General features: G+C 45.1%; 1 protein-coding gene across 1 annotated transcript in view; it reads right to left on the bottom strand.

Moving 5' to 3' along the window:
- The window catches only part of LOC126335636 (uncharacterized), a 785,040-nt gene that overhangs the window by 78,828 nt on the left and 684,513 nt on the right, over positions 1-21,699 (bottom strand). The gene's annotated exons all lie outside the window — the stretch shown is intronic.

The following is a 21,699-nucleotide window of genomic DNA, read 5'->3' as shown; positions in this document are numbered from 1 at the left end:
CTGCACAAAATTTCAATACCCTAGAAATAAAATGAGGGATCATAATTGATTTATACTCAGTGCAAATTACGTTAGACACTGCTGTATACGAAATGTAGCTACGAGGGTGTGGTGAAAAGTAAATTCCACGAACCTTTTTGTACGAAAACTAGTAAAGTTTTTTTATACAGAAATCAAAAAAGTTTTGCATCACCTCGGTTCCAAGAGCTCTGGAATCTGTACATAAAACTGGAGTAGACGTCAACATAAACTTCATTTCCGGCCTTTTTATTGCTCGTGAAAACCACACATTGCATATTGTACCACCATACAGCGAGACATTCAGAGGTGGTGGTACAGACTGCTGTACACACCGATAACTCTAATACCCAGTAGCACGTCATCTTGCATTGGTGCATGCCTATATTCATAGTGGCATACTATTCACAAGTTCATCAAGGCACCGTTGTTCCAGATTGTCCCTCTCCGCAACGGCGATTGGGCGTAGATCCCTCAGAGTGGTTGGTGGGCCACGTCGTCCATAAACAGCCCTTTTCAGTCTATCCCAAACATTATCGAAAGGGTTCAGTTCTGGAGAACATGTTGGCCACTCTAGTCGATCGATGTCGTTATCCTGAAGGAAGTCATCCACAAGATGTGCACGATGGGTGCGCGAATTGTAGTCCATGAAGATGAATGCCTCGCCAATATGCTGCCGACAAGGTTGCACTATCGGTTGCACTACCGGCGGAGGATGGTTTTCACGTATCGTACAGCCGTTACGGTGCCTTCCATGCCCACCAGCGGCGTACGTCAGTCCCACATAATGCCACACCAAAACAGCAAGGAAACTCAACCTTACTGCACTCGCTGGACAATATGTCTAAGGCATTCAGCCTCACCGGGTAGCCTCCAAACGCGTCCCAGGCGATTGTCTGGTTGAAGGCATATGCGACACTCATCGTTGAAGGGAAAATGATGCCATTCCTGAGCGATCCAGTCGGCCCATCTGTACCGTACTGCATGGTGTCGTGGTTGCAAAGATGGAAGTCGTGAGTAAGGTTGCGCGTCATGCAGCCTATTGCGCACAGTTTGAGTCGTAACACGAAGTCCTGATTCTGCACCAAAAGCATCATTCAACATGGTGTCGTTACAGTCTGGGTTCCTCCGAGCCCTAATTCGTAGGTAGCGGCCATCCATTGCACTAGTAGCTTTTGGGCTACCTGAGCGAGGCATGTCATCGACACTTACTGTGTCTATCTCCTCCATGCCCGAACATCACCGCTTTGATGCACTCCAAGACGCCTGGACACTTCCCTTGTTGAGAGCTCTTCCTGGCACAAAGTAACAATGCGGACGTGATCGAACCGCAGTATTGACCGTCCACGCATATTTTAACTACAGACAACACGAACCGTGTACCTCCTTCCTGGTGCAATGGCTGGAACTAATGACTGGAACCCTCCCGTCTAAGAGGCGCTGCACATTCATGCTTGTTTTCATCTTTGGGCGGATTTAGTGATATCTCTGAACAGTCAACGTCTACCTTCAGGAGATCTGGGAACCAAGGTGACGCAAAACTCTTTTTGATGTATTCTACATCTTTATGGTTCATGTCTACGCATTAATTCCTCAACACAGCGACCTTGTGTCAAATACTTTCCTCCCACCAAAAGAACAGTGAGTTGATACTGCCGCTGTAGAATGTTTGTGGAGGAAGCCACAACCTCACCTCTACTTGCATCGCTTGATCACTATCGAAGTGAATTCTTTGAAAGAGTTGGGGTAAAGGGACTGAATGGAGGATGACCGTTATCATTGAATCGAAAGCGTCGCTAGCCACAGATATGGCAGCTATAATGTGTGGTCTGGCATTGTCATTCTGAGGAATTGGATGCTACATGTGTGGACGAACTCTTCGAAACTCGATAACAGGACATTGGTTATCATACACCGGCATAATTACGTTAGACGCTGCCATATTACGCACTACAATTCGGAGCCCCTCTAGTGGCAGACGGCTGCAAAATACGAAGAATAGAGATATTCAATGTTGATAACGTTTGTTTCATCTGAGAAGCATTAAGATTTTTCACAAAAAAATTCAAAGGCGATACTTCTGAGCACGTCCTCATAATAATTGAATTTTTCTTTAAGCGTGGGAGAGCTCTAATATTCAGAAAATGAATTTTATGTAGTGGACACAGTCCCACCTACGTGCGTAAATTATAAAGCAAGATTGAAATATCAGATATTATAAAGCAAGACTGAAATATCACATTATTCCTCATATACAATAAACCATTCGAGATATCGAAACGAGTTTTGGCAAATGACAGCATACAAAATCGAGAGTATTTTCCCGTACATACCGCAAGTAACTGTCGATTTTTTCAGTGGGATGTAATTCAGTAAAGGTTGTCGATAGCAGGTAAAACGAAAACCGCTGCTGATTTTGTTGCAACATACCTGAAGAATTTATATGTTTATTTTTATCGTAAAATGGGTTTCCTAATGAACTGTTTACCTGTCTTGCCCTCAGTTTCTTGTTTAATACACTGCTTCAGATTGCTGTCACACATACATCTATAGAGAGTTACAAAATTATATGTAAATTGAAGATGGAAAGGGACAAAAAGAAAAGAAAAGGGAGCGGATGACTGCCGTCAGCTGTGTCCGGAGATTACGTGGAATCAGTGGCGACGAGTAAAAATGTGTACCGGACTGCGATTCGATCCTAAGATGCCTGCTAACAAAGCAGCAGCGTTGACCACTGCGTCATCCAGAACACATCTCGGCACGCCTCAGGGCCGATCCACATCCCCATCGAACGCCACCTGTTTCCAGCGCCTGTCCATTTCCTCCATATTCGCTGCCTGAGGTTAGCAAAGGAGGTCGGGCGTATTTTTGCATCCGCACTGAAGAAGATGAATCCATTGCACATCTAGGCCAATCAGATTACACGAACACGTGGTGCCTGTTCTTTCGGCCATGTCCGAAAGAACAGACATGTCCGGAAGAACAGATACCACATGTTCATGTAAGTTTAAAAAATCGCACAGGCTCATCAAAGTCCTGCGCAGACACTTGCGCAGACGCGTTGGCCACAGGCCGCTACTAACAACAGCGAGACTGGGCGCGCCTGCCCGAAACAGGAAGAGTCTCCGAAGCGGCTGTGTCGCCGAGGCGCATCAAACGCGAAGACGCGAGCCGCTGGCCTGTGGCGGCGCCGAAGGGGTGTGGCGGTGGCTGGATGAGAAGAGGGAAGGGGGGGAGGAGCAAGGCGTATTCCAGCGATTGTTTCCACCTGGGGGCGCAGCCCGGCCCACGGATCACGGCCCGCTGCACATTTCATTCCAGGAAGCGCTAATAAAAACTGCCCGCCGACCGCCGACCACCGACCACACAGCCGCGCCGACCAGATAGCGAGCGGGCGGCGCCGCGCCGCATCACGCCGGCCTGCACCCAGGGAGGTCACCTCCCAGGCTGGCTGGCTCACCCTCTGCACCGTCTCACCACCAACTGGAATCCTGGAACGAATACTCCTCAGCTCGTAAATTTGGTTCGTCGGCTGAAGAGTCGAGAAAAAACTGTAAGTGTCCCCTTCGGAATTCTACGGAGCAATGCTGCGTCAGTCGTGGGATTGACAGATAAGACCTGAGCAAGCCTAATTTTCTGAAACCCAGTAATTCCCATATTCAGAACTCCCGTAGGTGTACTGACCTTAGTTGCTGTATCGTCCACATTTACACGCCCACTTCGTGTCCAATGTGATACGGAGGTTAGAATTATTCTGACTGTGAGTCGAAGCTCCTGCACGCTTGATATCCGTCAAGCATCACACGCTACGCGGAATGAGCAACTCACTAGGCAAAGTCAGCCCACCAGCGAATTCTAGCTACCTACTGCAGAGGACGCTAGCAAAACAGAACACTGTTTCACGTCACGCATCACATGGAACAACAAATGACATCTCCATCGTTGCGTGTGAGCGCCTTCGCTGCTAATCATTGCGGCCCCTCTTTGTCTTTGCTGCCGGTCCTCGCTACCAGCTTTCGCAGCCAGACTACACCATTACCATTGGTCATCGCCAGAGATTCCCAGGTAACAGCTGGCCGCTGTGGCCTACCGGTTCTAAGCGCTTCAGTCCGGAGCCGCGCTGCTGCTATGGTCGCAGGTTCGAATTCTGCCTCAGACATGGAAGTGTATGATGTCCTTAGTTAATTAATTTTAAGTCTAGGAGAGTGATGACCTCAGATAAGTCCCTTAGTGCTTACAGCCACTTGAACCATTTGAACCCAGGCAACATCGTCGCTACCAGCAAACGGCCACTGTTTCTGACCACAAATCTGATGTCCACATCATGTGTTCACACCTACACTCCAAACCTATCTCCCCTTACAACTTTACCACCTACTCACTGTCAGCTCCTGCTCTTCCTACCTATTCCACGTTTCCCACTAATCGGATGATACTAGCTGTTTACTTGCTCTCACACACGCTGCACCCCCATACTTAACAAACTCCTCATTTGCAGATGACTTCACAGCAGCATAGTCTGCAGCTCCATTGCAGACGCTGCCACTGTCATCATCAACTTCGGCATCAACGTTAGAACTGCACCAGTCACCAGCGCCATCTGCTCTGACCGATGTACCGTTGCCACTGCCATCATCACATCTGTTTCTAGAAGTAGCAACCTCAGCAACACCTACTTCACTAACACAACTCTTTCATACACTGCTTCTGTGACTGCATTAGCCACACAAATATCCCACCCTTTCGCATGTCACTAATGTGACTGAATCAGCTACTTGTTCAACTTCTTCAATCCCACCAGCTCCAAATACCAAAAAGAAAAGCCGCCCAACAACCTGTTCCTCTCCAACAGCCAATAAGCTACGACACCCCATCATCAACGATACCTGCAAACCGTCTGCTACAGGTACTCCACCTATCTCTGAAACCCAAAAAGCCTCCTACACCAACCCTATCCATCAGAAACCATGGAGTCCAGTTCCACACCATCCCTGACATCTCCTCCAACACTTTGTTTCACCATTTCACGTCTAGATGTCAAACGCCTCAATCCACCAACATTATTTCTCAACGTAAAAATGTACATTTAAGATCTAAAAATATCACAATTGATACCCCACAAAGTAATCATCAAGTCTACTGATAGTTTGAGAGCTCAGTTCTTATCCCGACTGCAATATCCGAACAGCCTCCGGTCCCAATTTTCTCATAATTGCTCTGAGCACTATGGGACTTAACATCTTACGTCGTCAGTCCCCTAGAACTTAGAACTACTTAAACTTAACTAACCTAAGGATATCACACACATCCATGTCCGAGACAGGATTCGAACCTGCGACCGTAGCAGTCACGCGGTTCCGGACTGAAGTGCCTAAAACCGCACGGCCACCAAGGCCGGCCTCCACTTTCCTTATCCACAGTTTCTTTTGTTTTTTCGGAAGTTCCATATATGATAGATCATCTATCAACGCAAACACGAAGCAGAACCTTTCTGATCCCAAGCCCTAGCCTATCGTTGGCACAAATGCTTCATCTAAAATCACCTCTTATCTCTGGATTGCAGATACCTGGCCACCTGCCCACACAGCAAACATAACCACTTGTGGCAACACTCTTCTAAACTTGTCCTCATCCGTCCTTAACACAGCAATCAATCCTATCCCACATATTCCTACAGATTTACAGGCAAACCCCCTCCCAACACAGCCTGAAATGATTGTCCTAATCCGCCCCATTGTCACGCCACTTCACCTTACATCTTGTCGCGTGCTGCTATCAGCTCCAAAGACGTTATCTATTTTATTACCGCTGTCCTCCAAAATATCCACCTATTACAACGCTCAAATATCTCGCGTCAGGTTACAACGGCTACATGTTCTGTTTTCCATTTAAATACCACTGTCACTCTCTAAGCTACCTCCACTTCCTATTTCCCCCACTCGACTCCCTCCTCTAATTCGTTCTCACTCAACAATTTATGAGCCCTTCAAAGCCCCTTCCCTCGCCCCCTCCCCTCCCCCAGTCCACAAGATCCAATCTCACCCAAGAGCATAATTATTTCCTTCCTGTCAACACATCCCTTTCCGACCCATAACCCACAACATGTTCTCCTCCTTCACTTGACTGGCAGTTATCTTCATCGTTGGATCAATAGCCACCGTGTTCTCTTCCATCTACACCTTACCTGATGTTGTTCACCAAATAAAAGCTTCAGCAATACCATCTGCAGACCATCGTCTCCGAAAAGCTCACCAGTCCGTCACATCAGCATCACTCAGAAGTTTCTGCTGTCTTTGTTCACCTTCTTTGTTGTAAATACTACCGTAGGCTATATTGCTACTGCCAGGCTGCCACCCCCGCGAGGGGCAATGGAATGACAAAAACAGGGAAGGCCAGCGGGCAAGGTATGTTCGAGAGGATTCCTACGAGGGATCTAGTGAGTGCCAGTCGGAATCCCATTTCCAGGCGACGTCCCCGCTTCCACTCCAGTTTATCGGTTCTCACCCGTCCGAAGAAGGATGCTCCGCTCTTCGACAACGTGCGACCCGCTATGCAGTGCCTGCACTGGACAGAAGACTGTAGTGTGCATCAATTGGTCATAGCCTCAGAGCAGGATTTACGGGATGCTTGTTCATACTTTATTTGCAGGTGAAACAGAAACTAAGTTTAAGTGGTACGAGTGTCGTCAACATGCGTTCATTCAAAACGAAAAGACAGTTACGTGTCAAGCGACACACAAACAGAAAGTATTTATGCAGTCACGAGCTAAAACGTTATGACCACCTGATGATAGCTTGTTTGTCAAGCTTTGGAACGAAATACGTCACTGATTCTGAGTATTAGGAATCCGACAGTTCAAAATGGTTCAAATGGCTCTGAGCACTATGGGGCTGAACTTCTGTCATCAGTCCCCTAGAACTTAGAACTACTTAAACCTAACTAACCTAAGGAAATCACACACATCCATGCCCGAGGCAGGATTCGAACCTGCGACCGTAGCAGTCGCGCGGTTCCAGACTGTAGCGCCTAGAACCGCTTGGCCACACAGGCCGGCACTCCGACAGTTCGTTGGTAGGTTTGCGAAGGGATATTGCATGCGATCTCTACACGGAGGTTATGCAGTTCATGTAAATAACGGGCTGCTGATTTGCGTACACGGTAATGTCGTCCGATAGCGACCCAGATGGGTTCCGTAGGATTAACATCGGGCGAATTTGGTAGCCGAGACATCAACGTCACTTCACTATAATGCTCCTCAAACCACTGTAGCACGGTTGTGGCTCCGAGACATGGACAGCTCTTCTCCTGAAAGATGACATCGCCGTCGGGGAAAGCATCAGGTATGGAGGTCTGCAGATGGTTCGTGTCATTCATTGCTACCACAGGTCCCATGCAAACGCAGGCTCACGTAACATAATACTGCTCCCATTAGCCTGGGTCCGTGGCACACTACACGTTTCGAGGCACCGTTTACCTCGATGACTGCGAATGTGCAGACGACCATCGGCCTGGTATAGCAAAAGCCGAAACGTTTCCATTGATCGACGGTGGAGTCCCGGTGGCCCCATGCCCACTGAAATCGTTACTGTTGATGTCATTAGGTAAACATGTGAAGACGTAGGGGTGTTCTGCTGCTGAGCTCCATGTTCATGTTCAAGAATGTACCATGAACGTTGCGATCTAAAACACTTCCTGCAGAGGTGCGACAGATCACCAACTATCCTACTTTACAGGGCAGACAAGCCTGAGAACCCCACGATCTGTGAAGAGTCGCTTACGTGAAACCATTTACCGCCTAATGGCAGTTTCACTGTCGTTCTACCTCTTTGCGTATACGCTCACGACAGCAGCACGTGAAAATTGTACCAGCTTCGCCATTTTCGAGGTACTCGTTCACAGGCTCTGTGTGATAATAATGTGCTCTTTGTAGAAGTCGATTTTTTCAATGAATCTCCCAATTTGCAGCCCATATCTCCGTTAGGGTGATCCCCTGTCTGCTCCGCTGACATACTTTTGTTACCGCGTCACGTGTCGGTAACGCCGACTAGCGGAATCGAGCGTCGCGGTAGGCAGCGGCCATAATATTTTTCTTATCAGTGTATGACTTCAGCTGTTGTTGTCAGACTAGGTGATAACATGTGAGGCTCTTTCTGTTTTTGAATACGTGTATTTTCGCAAAGTTTACGTTAACTGGAACTCGGCAGATGACAGAATTCAATTCGAAGTCTTGAGCAGTGCTGCAGTATAGGAACTGTTGTGGTTGGCAGGAGAGCCAACACAGGGTTACTACAGGAGGCCGAAATGCACGCGTTTTAGCTCACGCAGGCTGGCGTGAGATCTGGAACATGACAAGGGAATTAGAATTGAGAAAAACGGACGTAGCTGGTGGAATACTTAACTTTAATCCATTAATAACGAACGTCGCTCTTTATGGTACATGATTCACAATATCAATAGTACGGATACTGGCGCCTTTCTAGATCGTAGCAAATAACGTAGCTGAAGGCTATGCTAACTATCGTCTCGGCAAATGAGAGCATAGAAGCCAGTGAACCATCGGTAGCAAAGTCAGCTGTACAACTGGGGCGAGTGCTAGGAAGTCTCTCTAGACATGCCGTGTGGCGGCGCTCGGTCTTCAATCATTGATAGTGGCGACACGCTGGTCCGACGTATACTACCGGACCGCGGCAGATTCAAAGGCTACCACCTAGCAAGTGTGGTGTCAGGCGGTGACACAACAGGAAAAAACACTAGTAGCAGTTACTTCTGTAAAATATCTGGGAGTATGCGTGCGGAACGATTTGAAGTGGAATGATCATATAAAATTAATTGTTGGTAAGGCAAGTTGAGATTCATTGGGAGAGTCCTTAGAAAATGTAGTCCATCAACAAAGGAAGTGGCTTACAAAACACTCGTTCGACCTATACTTGAGTATTGCTCATCAGTGTGGGATCCGTACCAGATCGGGTTGATGGAGGAGATAGAGAAGATCTAAAGAAGAGCGGCGCGTTTCGTCACAGGGTTATTTGGTAACCGTGATAGCGTTACGGAGATGTTTAACAAATTCAAGTGGCAGACTCTGCAAGAGAGGCGCTCTGCATCGCGGTGTAGCTTGCTCGCCAGGTTTCGAGAGGGTGCGTTTCTGGATGAGGTATCGAATATATTGCTTCCCCCTACTTATACCTCCCGAGGAGATCACGAATGTAAAATTAGAGAGATTAGAGCGCTCGCGGAGGCTTTCAGACAGTGGTTCTTCCCGCGAACCATGCGCGACTGGAACAGGAAAGGGAGGTAATGACAGTGGCACGTAAAGTGCCCTCCGCCACACACCGTTGGGTGGCTTGCGGAGTATAAATGTAGATGTAGATGCAGACGGCAGTGAGTGGGAAGCTGGTTACCTCGGAGACAGTGGTATGGGCTGAACCATGCAGTATAGCAGTCTCGAATCAAGAGGGATAGTCAGGGGAATCCGAGACTTGAGGACGGATCTCGTCGGCGTTCGACATATAAAGGAATCGTGAGTATTTTAGGGAGAACCGCTAATTTTACTTTATAAAGTATCAATGATTTACGTTCACATTTGGGATACCTGGTACTACTAGGAGCCAATGGGTAATAAGAGTTTCTCTACAATAACAACGCTGTTTAGTAAACCAGTAAATTCAGTAAGCAAAATAATATTGTTAACTTACATATTATGTACGAAAGGGCCACGAAATTTGCTAGTTAAGGAAGTGATTTAAGCTGCATGCCAAACACCAGTTCTTATTTTATAGCCGGTTTAACTTACCTCTCGGCTTTTATTAACTTTTTAAGAGAAATCGATTCATAATTTAAAACTGTTAACAGTTTACGGAGTTACCACTTGTTCTTAGAATCTCAGGTTGCCTGAAGAATCCAGTGCGAGACAAGGGCTACATAGAGGGACAAAATCTATGACAGCCTCACACAGGATAGGAGGACAGGTAGGAGGAAATCCTACACGCCAGTTCACTAAGACAATCCATAAGAAGGTCATCTTAATTAGCGCAATAACTCGTGGGAGGGTTTGAGCAGTATGTGGTACTGTACGTCTGCTATGTCACTTTCTATGGAGTCACGCCTCTTCCTACTTTTAGCTGGGCCAGTTTCTCTTGTAACTATAATTTGTGACGTCATTGGTAGTTAGTAAACAAAGATAATACATCACAATTACGGTATGTCTTTTTATTGAAATTATCCTACTCATAATTTCAAATAATTAGAAGGTCAATTTCAAGGAAAGTCCATTTTCTCTTAAAAAGTTAGAGCCCCGTTCAGGGTACCAGCTGTATTTGGGTTCAAATCATACATTTTAGTTACTTGACCGAAACATGTTCACACAACATAGAACTGTTAAAAACGCAGAAATGCAGAGATAACTACAGAAACGCTACATTATAGTATTGTGTATATCATACCACTGCAATTGACTGGAGCACTGCAAATTGGAAATCAGATTCAGTCAAGGCAAAGTATCTTGATAGTTGTCGATTCAGCTTTAACGATCGTTCAGTTAACTGATATTAATGAAAATATCGTCTTCTAGGTGAAATTAGTACCGAGTTATTTTTGGTCGCGTGGTAGAGTCAATTCAGTAACTGTTTCAACAAGCTTCTTAAATAGGGTGTCAAAAAATTAGCTAAGCAGTGTATTGGTGAGATTAGTTCATAGAAGTTACTCTTAGACAAATTGTTCTGTCACTGCATCTAATAAAGATTCTGACTTTCAGTAAATGTTATTTCGGGTATATTTCTTAAAAAGAAAAAAAAGTAGAAACTTCATTATCAATGTAAGAACTTAGAGAACCATTTCCCATTAAAAGTGAAGAATAATTTCAAGAAATTTCATACTGAAGATGAAAATATATTACGTTAGTGTAAATTTAGGTTGTTATGAAGGAAGAGTCTTACGACTACAGCAATCGAGCCGAAGCTGGTCGAGTGCTTCCGACAGATCTTTGTTTTGAAACCAAAAAGAGGAAGACTGGAGTACTCCACAGAATGACATCACAGTATCATGGGTGTCGCCTTTCTTGTCCGTGACACAACAGTTTTCCTGTTCGCTTATTACTTATCTACTTTGTATGAGTCGTGCATGTATCTCATTAAACATTTCAAGAAACATTAAAAGATTCTACGATGGTTCTGAGAAACTGAATGCTTGGGGCGGTAAACAAAAAGGAAGCTTATTTACAGTGGATACATCATTAGGCTACACACAGAAAGAGTTGTATTACTTTTCAGCTAACGAACCACTTATATCAGGTACTATTCATACGCGACATGATCTTCGATATGTGTGTGACAGTTGCCTCCAAAAGAATACGATCTCTGTTGTGAATATGGGTACACGCGGCATATGACAGCTAGGTCAAAAATAGTACTGCTGAAAAATCCAAGGGAAAGAGTATAGCATTTTTTTACATTTGGATTGAGCCATCCACTATTTTCACACCAGAAACATGGTGACAGAATCCCAAGATGTCAAAAGTGTGTGGTTCGCCCATTAGAAATTTTAAAATCAAGCATTTAAACAATTATGGAATAATTATGGACTAACCCAGAAAAAGCCATTGTGATATTAGTATAGGAAATCAGTCTAGACAATCACAAGGAGTAAGAAAGTACGTATATAGACGTCTTAATTGAGGTTCCTAATAATATTTAAAACAGTAAATAGAAGTGATCCACAGAAGAATGAAGATATCAGAAGACAACTTCATACAATCAATAAATTGGTGACTGGGTAATAATCCACTCCTCAAGGCCTCTCCATGAATATGTTCAAAATATTTGTCACTGGACTGAAATTTTCACTCTGCAGCGGAGTGTGTGCTGATATGAAACTTCCTGGCAGATTAAGACTGTGTGCCGGACAGAGACTCGAAATCGGGAACTTTCCATTTCGCGGACAAGTTCTGTACCAACAGAGCTACCCAAGCACGTCTCACGACCCGTCCTCGAAGCTTTGATTCGGCCAGTACGTCGTCTCCTACCTTCCAAACTTCAAAGAAGCTCTAATGCGAACTTAGGAGAACTTTCACTCCTGGAAGAAAGGAAATTGCGGCGGCATGGCTTTGCCAGAGTCTGGGGGCTTCCGACTTTGGACTTAGTAGTCAAAAGACGATGAGACACTGAGACACAGTGTGTATAGGAAAACCAACGCATATCGACCATTATCTACATGCGACGAGTAGTCACCCAACAAACCAAAACACGGGGGTCCAGCTGAATTACACAACCTGGGAAATGGAAATCTTGACATAAGAGATGGATTTCATTAAGCGATTTTTAAACAAAGTGGCAACATTCACAAACAGATCCGTCGTGCCGTAAGGTTAAGGCCTTCACCGGAACCAGCAGAGGATTCGCGTTGCTTCCCTACCACATGATGGAGGTACAGCTTCTAAGATAGAAAAGTGTATTTTCTCCGCCAGTCAGTAGAGTAAAGCGCTCCTTGGCTCGCTAAAAGATGCCCTGAGTATGTCCGGCGAATACAAAAAGCGTTACTGATATGGTAACTATATTTACAACGCTCTTTGAAAACAGTATTCACATATACCATTCAAGGTGGCAGAGATATTACATCGTTGTACTACACACAGTTCAGGAGGTATGACGTTATAAACACTGAGGTACGTGAAAGATAGCCACGTCATGCAACACAACTACCTCTATTCTCAAAACTTTTTGGAGACAGTATGCAGATGAACCTAATGTACCTAGAAAAATATATTAGAGTACGACACAGAAGATACGACGCCATTAACAATGAGATGCATGAAAGCTTCCGATCACGCATGGCGTTTTGACTTATTACTTTCTTACTACTAACTCAGTTCACAATACATTTCACAGACAGTAGCCATATATACTCTTGATACACTTGCAAAATTATATCATTGTATAGTAGATAGTTTAAAAGATACGTCGTGATCAACACTGAGCTGCATGGAAGTGAAACTGCTAGGCAAATTTCACTTGAGATACATTAGAAATAAGTGTACAAATATGTGTGAAAGGTGTTAATTAGCCAGCCGCTGTGGCCGATGTGTACCAGGTGCTTCAGTCCAGAACAGCACTGCTGCTATGGTCACGGATTCGAATCCTGCCTTGGGCATGGATGTGTGTGATGCCTTAGGTTAGTCAGGTTACAAAAATGATTCCAATATCTTTGAGCACTATGGGATTTAACGTCTGAGGTCATCAGTCCAATAGTCTTAGAACTACTTAAACCTAACTAACCTAAGGACATCACACACATCTAGGTTTAAGTAGTTCTAAGTCTAGGGGACTGATGACCTCAAATGTAAAGTCCCACACTGTTTATAGCCATTTGAAAACTTTTTTATATTAATTATATGTGAAATATAGTTGAATTGTTTGTACACGGGTAAAGCCATGTTATGCTAAGTCCGTGTAACCAAAATACTATGGGATGACTTGTATAACGTGGAGAGAGAAGCGGGAGGAGGTGATTTACAGTGATTGGAAAGGAAATGATGGGCACAGATGGGGGAAGTACCAAGGGGTGGGGAGCTTGAAATGGACAGATGGTGAGGAAGGAGAAGATGGATTTGGATGGGGTAAGGGGGGAGATGAAGGGAGGGGATGGAACAGATGGCCAGAGGGAGAGAGGGAGAGGAGGAGATGGACGGGTGGTGGGAGGAGGTGGACTGAGAGTCCTGGTGGAGTCTGTGGACAGAGACTGAGGAAGGAGGAGATGGAATCGAAGGGGGAGGAGAGACTGCCTTGGGAGAGGAAGCAGGCGATGGATAGAGTGGGAAGGATCAGATGGACAGAGGGGAAGCAGACTCACAGGAAGTGGGGGGAGGAGGAGATAAACATGGAGAGAGAGTAGCAGTTAATGGACACAGAGAAGGTTAGGTGAGGAAACAGAGGTTTGCAAAGCAAATGAACAGAGAATGGATACTGGAGGATGAGCTGGATAGACAGAGGGGAAGGAAGAGATGGTAGGGATAGAGAAGGTGATCAGAGACGAGTATGAGATGGAATTTAGGAGTGCAGATGAGATGGAATTTGAGGGGATAGGAGGACAGAGAGAGCAGTAGGAGTTGACAGATAGTGAGTGGAGGGAGCAGCTGGACAGAGGGGAGGAGAAGATGAAATTGGAGGAGGAGATGGAGGAGGAAGGATCAGATGTATTGGGGGTAGTAGACTGACAGAGTGAGGTAGAGAAAGATGAACATGGTGAAAAGGTGGAAGGAGATGAACAGAAGTAGGAAGGAAGATAATGTGAGAGGGTCAAGAGAGAGCAGAATTTGTGGGATGAAGAGGTGGATTTAGGAGGAAGGAAAGAGGGACCGCAGCTGAAGTGTGAGAGACAAATTGTCAGGGAGGATGGACAGGAAATGAAGATGGAGCGTAGAAAGAGATGTACTGAGACAGGAGAAGGAGGAGATGGACAGAGAGAGGGGAAAGAGGAGAGGGTCACAGAGTGGACATGGAGATAGAGGGGAAGAAAGCGATGTATATCAGATGGGACCTGAAGTAAAAGAGGATTGGGAATTGGAGGAAGAAGAGTAGATGGAGAAGGATCAGATTGGCAGAGGGGTGAGGAGCATATTGTCAGAGAAAGAGGAAATGGACAAAGTGATAGATAGGGAGAGATGGGTAGAGTCATAGGTGGAGGAGATAGAGAGAGAGGGTAGAAGGGGTAGGTGAATTTGGAGGAGTAGCAAAAGTGTGGAAAATGGGCATTCTGACATGGAGAGCAGGAGGAGGAGATGAACATGGGATAAGGAGAGCTGGAGACAGAGGGTGGTGAGGCAGCAGGTGATACTAGAGAGTGTAGGGTGGAGCAAGTGGGCAGAGAGACATAGAAAGTAGGATATGGGACGAGAATAGTGAGGAGAAGATGTACAGAGAGTGAAGAAGCAGGTCAACAGAGGGGAGAAGGACATTGACAGAAAGTGTGGCCAAGAGATGGAGTATAGGTAGCTGACGATGGGCAGAAAGGTGTGGGAGGGGGAGATGGATGGAGAGAGGGGCAGGAGGTGAAGGATTAAGAGGGGGTGTCAAATACGTGGGCATAGAGAGGAGTAGGAGGAGGTAGAATTGGCCAGGTGAGGAGGAGATGGAATTGAGGAGCAGATGGATAAGGGGATGGGGGGAGGATGAATCAGATGGACAGAGAAGGCAGAAAGAAATTGTCAAAGAGATGATAGAGGAGGAATAGAAAAGGCAGAGGGGATATGAGTAGCTGGACAAAGTGGGAGGAGAAGAAGGACATAGAGAGTTTATGGAGGGAATGTAATTGGAGGTGACAGGATGAGATGAAAGGGGGAAGAAGCGGATGAGCAGAGAAGAAAGAAGCAGATGGATTAAGGAGGGAGCAAGTTGACAGAGAGAGATGGGGAGAGAATGAATAGGGAGAGAGGTTATGATGAGACATACAGAGAGAGAGAGAGGAGGAGGAGGAGATGGACCGAGGGAGGGGTAGAAGGAGTTGGACAGAGTGGAGGAAGTGGATGGTGTTGAGGAGATGGACAGGAAGGGCGTGAAAACGGAGAGTGGTATGGAGAGGGGGAAGGAGGAGATGGAATAACAGAAGATTGCCATAAATACATATCACAGCAATAGCAGGTACACTGCTAGTTATAAACGCAGAGAAGGAGTATGTTTCCAGTAAAATTTGGAATTGTGCTTATTCTAACTTAAAGAAAGAAAACAAAGTTCGTTAACTCCTCCAGCGGAATGTGTTGACAGAGGTACTCCATACCGATTTATTGTTTTTATATGCTTTCACTTCCGTTAGGCGTATAAAAGGGCCGACGTTCGCAATATGAATCATTTCCGATGATATTAGCAAACAGCGCCCTCACGTGAAAACGGCGGCCAGATGGAGAGCGGAAACACTGTCTGTAGACGACTTTATGGAACTCCTACGAAGCAAACAGGAATTTGACCAGGTAACACGTTAGGCATGCTCGTGTTGTCACACGATGATGCTTGTTTCGAATCCTTTCTCTGCACATTTGTTTCGCTTCCCGGAGACTACATGCCATTGCATCACAATTTAATTCAGTGCCTGCAAGTTCCTGTGAGAAGTCTTCGACTTTCAGTCGTTAACCGTAAACTGCTATAAGCTCTGCGGTGCGTTGAGTAACAGACGACTATCACTTGTTTATCGAAGTAGCGAGACAAATGCCATGCGGTAGGCAGTTGTTATGAAATGTGAATTGCTTGTAAACACGGACCACTCACGCATTGATTTCTGCAGACCTCTTACCACATGAATTTTTCATTTTAGACCATTATTCCCTTATCTCAAACACAGTGTTTAGTATCTTTCACCGACTATATAATTTTAACCCTTAAGTTTTGTTATGGCCTGTGCCAAAGCTGTGCAAGGAAAATAATGAAACTTTTGTGAGCCACCTGCTTTTAACTTTTATCTCTTTCACCGTACTCTATTGATTATCTGCTTATCGTCTGACAAGATCTTTAATAAAAAAATTAAAAAAAAAACTAAGAAGTTTCATGAAGCGAGATTCGGTGCATATAACTATGTTGGAGCATAGGAGGAGACAGTCATCAGCACACTGACACACAGAGGACGGATATCGTGCAGAATCTGTCGTACGTTCTAAAATGTCTAAAAATATTTAAGTAAATGACGGGCAGCATTCCACTTTCGAGTTGCATCTTAGTGTTATTTTTAATGTTCGGCGGTATGGACATTTTGTAGTATACCAAATAGCGCCTTGTTTCTAATTAGTACTGAAAAATTTTTACACGGACAAAAAAAAGGGAGACTACTCACAATACTATCGAACTATTTCAGAAGCGTTTCAAAACATTTGGTAGGGACCGCTTTCCACATTTCGTAACGAATTTTGTAATAATGCCCAGGTTTGATTTTACATAACTCATGATTCAGCTATGCCGACAAAAGAAAATAAAGCAAATACCAAGCTGTACGGCGAACTAAAAATGGACTGAAGCTGCGATCAGCTTCTAGATTTCTTTCATATCACCTCGGATTTTAGGACACCGTTGATACACAGTGCTTTAGATGCGTCTTTAAAAGAAATAATTGAGAGGAGTTAAATCTGGAGTCTATGATGATTGAGTCACTAATCCATCGATCAAGAGTTAGTTTACCTAATGGCCTCCTAGTCAAAAAAGAAATACAGTATATGCTTGATACCCGTCAACCTCATTAACAACTATGTTGTTACCTCTACTGTTTCAGTGCATTTTGCGCACACCCAGAGCGCCGCTCACCATTTAATCATCGATCGTTTGCAAAACCATTTAGAAAAAAAATCTGTATAGTGCAAAAATCGACAACTGATCCTAAATAATGAAAAGTGTGATGTTATCCACATGAGAGTTAGGTTACAGGATAAATGAGTCAGATCTAAAGGCCATAAATTCAACTAAATACCTACGAACATTAATTACGACCAGCTTGAATAGGAAAGGACACATAGAAAGTATTGTGATGAAGATGCGAACCAAAGACTGCGTTTATTGTCAGAAATCTTAGAAAACGTAACACATCAACTAAAGCGACTGCCTACGTTACGCTTGTCCGTCCTCTTTTGGAGTACTCTTGTACTGTCTCGGTACTTACCAGATAAGATTAAGGGAGTGCATCGAGGAAGTTCAAAGAAGTGCAGTACCTTTTGTATTACCGCTAAACAGGGACAGAGTGTCACGGTCATGATACAGGATCTGGAATGGACACCATGAAAACAAAGGCGGTTTTCTTGCGGCGGAATCTTCACACGAAATTTCCATCACCAACTTTCTCCTCCAAATGCCAAAATATTTTGTTGACGCTGACCTATATAGGTAGAAACGATCATCATAAGGGAAATCAGAACTCGACCGGTAAGTTATAGGTGATCGTTTGCTCCGCGCGGTGTTCGAGATGGGAATAATAGAGAATTATTGTGAAGGTGGTTAATGAACCCTCTGAAAGGCATTTAACTGCGATTTGGAGAGTATTCATGTAGATCCATCCATGAACATCAAGATCAAAGAATGAAGTCAGGTAACTGTATCATGGATGAGGTCACAACTGGTGTCTGTGCTCCAGACATTCTGTTTGACTTGCCAGCGCAGCCAGTGAGGTTTGCTTATGACCAACAGCTACCATTGAGTATATTTATCTCGCCGCTAGAGTATAAAGAAGTTGCAACAGTGCGTCGCAAAACATGTGGCAGTCATGATTTTGACTAAGAAACTGATGTAGAAGGTATTCATTTTTGTATATCATCTTCGATGTACTGCTGACGAATATGGATGAGATACGAACGTAAACAAGTAACATGTAGAATTCTTCAATGAATTCTGCAGTCGATATGTCTGCTCACCCCGAATTCTGCGCAGTTTTTCATATAAACGATATGGCTCGAGATTTCCTGCAGCAAGAACACTGCAGCAGTATCTTCTCTCACGGATCCTCTGACTTGTATATTACGAAAGTGGGGCGATATCGGGATCCTACTAAGAATCAGCCAATCACTTAAAAATACGTCGTAGCCAGAGACGAGTGACGACCAGCACATAATCCCTTGAATATGTAACTGCCGTAGTTCCTCTTGTTAAACCCGAGTAATAGCGCTGGCTGTGAGAGTACTCCGTGTAGCGTTCCAGCGTCCCACGTCACCTATACCACGCACAAATGATAGTCAGCAAGAACGATAGTTTGTGGATCTCATTGTGAGTTCGAATTCTCCTAGTCCTCGTTCCATGGGTGGTTTGCGATATGCACTTTGGGAGAAGCAGTATGTTGGCTGACTCTTCTAGGAAAATAGGGTTTAGGAATTTTAACAGTAAACCAAGGAGTGATTCACAGTACGTCTCTTATAGAGTTTGCCATTCGCGCTAGGTGAAGATCTCTCTTTCATGGTTACCAAACGAACTTCTGAAGAAACGTGCTGCTCTTCTGCCCATCTTGTATTTTTCATCAATCCATCCTACGTGGTAATAGTACTAGAACGACGAGAGGTAGGCAGGTTTCCGGAGAATTCTTCCTGAACCTGCCATTTGTCTTTCCCACAGCTAGTTTGAAGTTCAGCAACCGTGTGATCATACAATGATGAGTCTCTTCACCTTCTTTTATGGCCAATAGGCTACATATATTTGTGATGGGACTACATTGCCTATACCAGCTCCAAACATTGATACTTTGCAGGTCTTTCTTCATATCGGCACAATTGACGAGAATTGCTACTTCTCGGTATACAGGATAATCATGCACAAACAGCCTCATGGATCTTCTGACATCCTCTAGGAAAATTATGCATATTCTGGAGACCAACCGACCTATAACACTTGTTTGCGGTACGTCAAATGTTATTTTTGCATCTAATAAAGATTTACCTCCCTTAGGAAAGATATGCTGTGTTCTACATCGTCCGGTCATTTAAATCTCGCCACCTGACAAAAGCCTCAGTTACCACCTTTTGTAGCGCGGACAGCACCAAGACTTACATGAAGGGACTGAGTGAAGTTGTGGAAGGTACCGTCTGGAATGTGGAGCCATTTCGACTCCAGTGCCGTGACCTGTACAGGCTGACACAACGACATATAAATGTGTCTGCTTGCATAGACATGGCTTAAAGCCAAATCATCTGCACTTGAAAATGGCCCAAGGCCGAAACTGCAATATTGGAAATAAAAAGTTTAACAGTCACTGGCGTAAACATGATGTTTTTCATGTTGCATTGCCTAGCTGGTAGATGCCGTCGTGCCGAGAACAAATAAACTACACGCAGTGGTGGGCATGGTTCCGAAGCATAGACCCATAATTGTGTTGATCCTCTGTGACTTCCAGAATGACGAGGTCACCCGGGTAATGTCACGATAATGCTCCCTCCTGCTTGGATCCTTTCGACGACCTACCTGATGGAGCGTAAAATATGACCCATTGGAAGAGTCCAGCTGTCGCTACTTATTGGGCGTCCAGCTAGCGTACAGGCGTGCTAATTCCAGCCTTCGCTGCAGATGAAGAGCAGTAGGAACGGTTGCATGGACCAGCCGCCTGCTGTGGAGGCCCATATGCAGCAACATCTGCTCAAGAATCGTTGGGGAGAACCTGTTGGTGGCCCCTTAATTCATGTGGGTGGTGAGCTGCTTAATAGATGCACGTCTGTTCGCCCGTTCACATTTCTACAGCTGTTTTTGATAGCGCCATTTTGCCATATATGGTGTACTGTACTTTAACCACGACGGCAGAAGTTAGCCGTTTCACCCTTGTCCCGAAAGCCAATGATCATTCCCCTTCCGACGTCAAATAAATCGCTCAGTTCCCGTTGTACAAAAACTTCTGCAGTGTTTCCCACATTTCCGCATTACAACCCCCCCCCCCCCCCCCCCCACTCCCCGCCAACTCAACGTCATGATTTATACACTGAAGAACAAAAGAAACTGGTACACTTGCCTAACATCGTGTAGGGCCCCCGCGAGCAAGGAGAACTGCGTCATCACGACGTGGCATGGACTCGACTGGAGGTATCGGACACCATGAATCTTGCAGAGTTGTCCATAAATCCGTAGGGGTACGAAGGAGTGGAGATATCTTCTGAACAGCACGTCGCAAAGGATCAAAGTTATGCTCAATAATGTTTAAGTCTGGTGATTTGGTAGCCAGCGGAAGTGTTTAAACTCAGAAGGTTGCTTCTGGATCCACTCAGTAGCAATTCTGGATATGTGGAATGTTCATTTCCTGCTGGAACTGACCAAGCCCGTCAGAATGGTCAATGGACATGAATGGATTCAGGTGATCGGACATTGTCCTTACGTATGTGCCACCTGTCAGATTCGTATCCGGACGTATCAGGGGTTCCTTATCGCTCCAAATTCACACGCTCCACACCATTAAAGAGCCTCCACCAGCTTCAACAGTACTCTGCTGACATGCTGTGTCCATGGGTTCGTACACGTCCCTCCGCTGGACAGAATTTCAAAGGAGACTCGTCCGACCAGGCAACTTCTTTCCAGTCGGTGTTGACGGACGCAGCCGAGTCGTAAAGCTTTGTGTCGTGGTGTCATCAAGGGTATGAGAGTGGGCCTTCGGCTCCGAAAGCCCATATGGATGGAGTTTCGTTGAATGGTTCACAAACTGACACTTGTTGATCGCCCAGCATTGAAATCCGCAGAAATTTGCGTTGAACGATTCCCTTCGGTCACCATCTCTCCCGTTCTTTCAAGATCTTTTCCAGCCGCAATGGTGTCGATCTGATGTTTTACCGGATTGCTGATATTCACGGTACACTCGTGAAACGGTCGTACGGAAAATACCCACATCTTCGTTACGTCGGAGATGCTGTGTCTAATCGCTCTTGCGAAGACTTTAACGCCACATACATTCAGTCACTTAAATCTTGATAACCTGTCTTGTAGCAGCAGTAAACGATCTATGAATTGCGCCAGACGCTTGTCTTGTATAGGCGTTGCCGATCGCAGTGCCGTGTTCTGTCTGTTTATACGTTTCTGCATTTCAATAGGCATGCTTACACCAGTTTCTTCGGCGCTTTAGTGTATATCCTTCACTGATAGTGGTAGCGCCTGCCGTCAGTGAGTGATCGGTGCACGTTCACGTCGAATATAGGCGGTGATCATCTTAATATGACAGGACCGTGTATCTGCAAACCAGCCTTCGGTCTAGTCACTAATCTGGTCC

The sequence above is a fragment of the Schistocerca gregaria genome, chromosome 2, assembly GCF_023897955.1.
Source record: "Schistocerca gregaria isolate iqSchGreg1 chromosome 2, iqSchGreg1.2, whole genome shotgun sequence".
NCBI classification, from domain to species: domain Eukaryota; kingdom Metazoa; phylum Arthropoda; class Insecta; order Orthoptera; family Acrididae; genus Schistocerca; species Schistocerca gregaria.
The sequence above is the reverse complement of the archived record's forward strand: the minus strand, read 5'-3'. Positions and strand labels throughout refer to the sequence as shown.